The following is a 5,607-nucleotide window of genomic DNA, read 5'->3' as shown; positions in this document are numbered from 1 at the left end:
GCAATGAATAAGACAATTAACAATACATATAACATAATTTTGAAATGTCTATAACTCGGATTAATTTGTACTTTATTCCCTAAGCACTAAAAAATTGTGATGGAATTTACTTCACACGTAGAGGTTAAAAACTTTTCATCTGTTTACATTCTCATTTAGGGGTTAAATCTACTATGTCAAGATTCTTTTTGGTAATGTTAACAACATTCTATTGAAGGAGACTGAGAAAATATGGCGCTCCCGCAAAACACGTTTTTTATTATTGCTTGCGATGAGCATGATAACTCCGGGAACGATTGTCAGCAATTCAAAATCCAAAAGTACAAGTATTAGACTTGCTACAGGTCTGATGGTTCCGGAAAATTAGGGAATGTCAGGGAAAACATGATAGAGTTCGGGCGTTTTCGATAAAGTGAAACTATTTGTATTATTATCATTAAAAATCGCAACTATTTAGTTGCAAATTAATCTGTGTTTGTTAAGGATTCAAATTATTTGATTGAAAATCCTTTTTATTTCGCTGAATTCAACTATTTTTTTAATAAAATTAAAATCCTTTTTGATTAAAATATCAAATATTACGTTTTTCGTTAAAAAATTATCTTCTTTGGTTAATAATTCCATTACATAGTTGAAAGTGAAACTACTTTGTTTAAAATTAATTTATTTGGTTGATGACTGATAATCTTAGCTGATAAAAATTTTTTTCAACATTGAATTACTTTCTTGGAAATTAAGATTTCTAGTTGACGAATTTTCTAGGAGATTATTTAATCTTCTAGGTGACTCATTGATTTTTTAGTTTAAAATTGCTTTAAAAATTCAAATATTTTATTGAAAATGCATGTATCTTGTGTAAAAATCATCTTTTTGGTTGAAAATAAGTTTTTTCTAATTTAAAATTCATTTCTTTAACTGAAAATGTTACTGTTACAATTTGTTGTCGGAAATTGATCTTTTTAAATATAAATTTATTCTTTTTTGTTAAAAAATATACTATTTCGTTGAAAATTGAATTTCATTTAATTAAAAATTCATTTTTTACTGAAAATTTAACTATTCTATTTTTAGTTGAAAATCTGTCTGCTTTAGGTGAAAATTCGTCTTTTTTGTTAGAGGCGTACTCTCAATTGTTGAAAATTTATTTTTTCGGTTACAAATTAATTTCTTTGCTAGAAAATTATACTATATTGCTGAAAATTTCTTTATTGTGTTTTTTTTTGTTAACAATTTATTTTACTAACGGAAAATTTAACTATTTTATGTTTAGTTTAAAATTTATCTTTTCAGTTAAAAATTCATGTAATAATCATAATTTTTTAATAATTAATCATTTTATTTGAAAATAGACTGGATCTATTCCAATTTTTATGCAAAAGTTACCTTATTCTTTGATAGAAGCGTAATCTTTTTCGTTAAAAAATTATTTCTTTTGTAGGAAATTCAAGAGTACCAATTTTTTACCGCTGCTTCCGATATCATAGCTTAAATTTGGAAATTTACTTGTTTAAAGCTTCAAAAGAGGCCCTAAATGTTATTATTCTGACCTACAAATTGGAAAATGTATTGTATGAAAATGGAAGAACACTTGCAACAAGTTTCATCTCAAAAGCATCCCCTTAAACATATCAAATACTACACTGAAGTTGGGCTCATTTTATACTGATAGTTTGTCATGCAAATGACTTAGTCGTTTTTTTTTTTGTTAACAGGAGCCTGCATTTGCTTCAGTATAAATCGCCTGATATATTTCCGACGTTTTTTCCAGGATATTTGATATTTTATTTGTTCAGAAATAAAAGAATTGTGCAGCTAATCCAATTTCATAGCGCAGCCGTTGATAATAGGTGCACAATAGATAGAACCTTTTTTGTGCACTATAAAATTATCAATATTTTTTCACATCACCATATTCCACCTAAAATCAAGCGTTCTCGAGTAATTTAAAAAAAAATGTTATTGTTTAACACTTTACACAATTTCGGAACTTTGCCGTACACGTATGTTTGGGGACTTTTTACAATATCTTTATAAAGCCATTGCCAACGTACCTGTGAAAAAAATGCTACTTTTACTAATTTTTTTTGAGTGATATTTGTTCCCCGTTGACTGGACTATATCGGAATGGTTGAGCAACTTGTGGCCAGCTGTGGTGCTCGACTCTGCTTACGCGAAGAAAATGGTAACAGGGTGAACCTCGAAGCCTTGCAATGCGCAACGCGAAACCAGTGATCCCAGATTTGAAACGAGGTTCACTCCAATACTATGACAGGGCTATGTCCGTGCAAATATAGTTGGAGCAACCCATTTCTCCTCTTCTGAATTTGAAAACTCGAAGATGCACGATTGCCGGTCAGAACACTTCGGCGGTTCTATTTATACCTCTACCTGCTTTGAAATAAAATCAAGAGATTGGGATTTTAATATTCCAGATTTCGATGCTGGCGATTCTCATGATTTGAATACTTTGCGCGCCTCTTTATATGCGTATATTTTGAGGTTACGTTATTTAAAGTATAAAATATAAATTATATAAATATTAATACTCTTATATATACATAAATATACACTCATATTATTAATGATAATATTATAATTATGTTATATTATAATAGTCTTATTTATATCTTGATCAGCATTGGACAGAAATTGACGAGTTCGGAATTCATCTCATTTGGATGAAAACTCAATTATTTGGTTGCAAAATTAATTATTTTGTCTAAACAAATTTTATTTTTAACTTATTCAATTTGAAATTTTTAAATTAAAACAAGAAAATTTCGTTAATTATTAGCAATATTTGACCGTTTATTTAAAACAACCCATTATAAACAACTATTAAAAACTATACAAATTTGAACAGAATGCTTCGAAATAAAAAGCCTTGAATTGTTAAAATTGTAATCAGATAAATTTTAACTTTGAACGCTACAATTTTTATTTAAAAAAAGATTCAAAATTAATTAAAAATTTGAAATTATTTCAAATCATTTGAAACACGATGTAGATTTTTGCAGATTTCAAAAAAATTAAGCTTTTTGAGTATTTTAAAATATTTAAAAAGAATAAAAAAATTGTTGTGATTGCTAAGAAAATTGAAAATGATTTTTTAATTAAAAAAATTAATTTTAAGTGAGTATTTAAAAATATTTTAAAAATTGAAAAAAAAGAATCAGTACGATTTTAAGACAACTTTTTTATTTTGCAGTTTTTCTTAATGTTAGGAAAAAATCTAACTAACAAAATATATCAAATTTCAACCCAAAAGTTTACTTTTTAACAAAATAAATTAATTTTGTATCAAATAATTGGTGTTTTAACTGTTTATGTTTATATCATATAAAATGATTTTATTTATTTTTAGTTTGTTAGAGGGGAGGAGCATTTCTTTATATTTTTTTATTCTCAAATTTTTTTGGAGGTTCTTTTCGTTGGTTTTTTATGCCTTTGCAGGTCCTCTACTCAACTTGGATAATTTTTTGACAATACATGTAAAAATGTATGTACTCACAACATTGCCAAAACTTTTTTCCGCAAAATTGGTAAAACACATTTCGAAGTTTTATTTCTTTTTTCCTAACAGGTGTAATTAAGATTTTTTAAATTATAATTTCATAGTAGTAATAGTTACATGACATAAATTTTAAAAACTTAAACAATTCCCAAAAAATTATATATTTTTATAAAGATTTTCCCTTCTATTTTGCAAACTAAATAATTACTACATCTGTCTGAGAAAACGATAAGGTGTGTTGTCAAGAAATTATCCACATATTTCTTAAAGTGTTTTTCTTTTAAACTATTGATATAAATATTTGTAGATAGGTAACACGGATAGATTTATAGTAAATAATAATATTTGGTTGAAAAATTAATCCTTTTGTTGAAAATGGACCTATTTTGTAAAAAAGTCCTCTTTTCTATCAAAAGATCAAGTACTTTGTTAAAATTGATTTATTTTTGTATTTGAAGGTTCATCTCTTTCGTTGAAAATTTAACTATTCTGATGAAAATATGTTTCATGCGTTGTTGAAAATACATTCTTGAAACTGACAATTAATCTATACCGTTTTTGTTTTTAAAAAATCATATATTTTGTTAAAAATTCGTCTTTCTTTTTAGAAATTAAATTTTTTTTTATGGAAAATTTATACTTTTTGGTTAAAAATTAAATTTTTCGGTTGAAATGTCAAATGTAAATATTTTTTGGTTGCAAAGTTATCAACCTCTTAACGATTTGATGATATTTTTTATTGCACGAGTTACTTATAGAATCTAATTTCAACAATATGATAATTATAGTTGAATTTTCAACTATAATTATGAATCCTTAATGAATATTTGAATTTTAATAACTGATAAAATGATGACGTGAATTATCAAAAAATAGTCCAAGTTTTTCTTTAGTGTGTGATATTGTTTAAACTAAAAAGAAAAATATTTGTACTATAAATCTATCTGTGTTACCTATCTATAAATATTTATATCAATAGTTTAAGAAAAAAACACTTTAAGAAATATGTGGATGATTTCTTGACAACACACCTTATCGTTTTCTCAAACAGATCTAGTGATTATTTAGTTTGCAAAATATAAGGAAAAATCTTTATAAAAATGTATAATTTTTTAAGAATTGGTTAAGTTTTTAAAATTTATATCATGTAACCATTATTACTATGAAATTAGAATTAAAAAAATTTTTAATTACACCTGTTAGGAAAAAAGAAATAAAAGTTCAAAATGTGTTTTACCAATTTCGCGGAAAAAAAGTTTTTGCAATGTTGTGAGTAAATACATTTTTACATGTATTGTCAAACAATTATCCAAGTAGAGTAGAGAACCTGCAATTGATCCACTGATAAACTACAAACTTTGAAAACTTAAATTACTAAATTGGAAGGAAGGTTATGTTATTATTTATTATTATTATTATTACACCATTAAACCATTTCCCTTTCGGGGTAGGCGTAACTCACTCGGTAGGGGAAAAGAGTAAGGTGTGGAAGGGGTGGAGATTTTTCAGATTGATCCAGAATTCTCTTGCTATTTAAGTAAATAACACGTTCGTTCCGCAACACTGCTCCGACCCAGGTTGCTGATCAATCTCTCTAGCAATCACCCCAAGTGAAGATCCTCACAAATTCGTTATTTAAGGTTCCCCACTTGGGTCCATTAGTGGCCAAGGTCTTTTGTTTCAGGCGTCATTCACTCTACTGACACTCTTTTTATTAACTATTTGCCGCCATACTTTTCTGTCCTGGCATACTTCTCTAGCTTCTTTTATGTCCATGCATTTTTTCATGCAGGCTCTCGTGTTTCTGTGACTTCTTATGTCTCTTCTAACTAGGGTCTCATTCACAAATTCTAACCCTTCTTTCCGCGGTCTACCTGTGGGCACGCTGCCATTTACTTTACCTTGATACACTTGTTTCGTTAGTCGTTCATTTGGCATTCTCTCAACATTTTTAGCCGTATATATAAATAAATATATTGACTTGGTGGTAGAGTGGGACGATGGTCGTGGGGGCTAAAACGTAGGCTTTGGACCCACTCCTTCGGCTTGCGGGTTCGATTCCCGCCTCGCACTCTGGAAGAGTCTCGGTGGCC

At 27.9% G+C, this 5,607-nt stretch overlaps 1 protein-coding gene across 2 annotated transcripts in view; it reads right to left on the bottom strand.

Annotated features, from left to right (window-relative positions):
• LOC117180787 (mediator of RNA polymerase II transcription subunit 22) overlaps positions 1-5,607 on the bottom strand; it is a 32,261-nt gene that overhangs the window by 16,044 nt on the left and 10,610 nt on the right. The gene's annotated exons all lie outside the window — the stretch shown is intronic.

This window comes from Belonocnema kinseyi, chromosome 9 (genome assembly GCF_010883055.1).
Source record: "Belonocnema kinseyi isolate 2016_QV_RU_SX_M_011 chromosome 9, B_treatae_v1, whole genome shotgun sequence".
Classification (NCBI taxonomy): Eukaryota; Metazoa; Arthropoda; class Insecta; order Hymenoptera; family Cynipidae; genus Belonocnema; species Belonocnema kinseyi.
The sequence above is the reverse complement of the archived record's forward strand: the minus strand, read 5'-3'. Positions and strand labels throughout refer to the sequence as shown.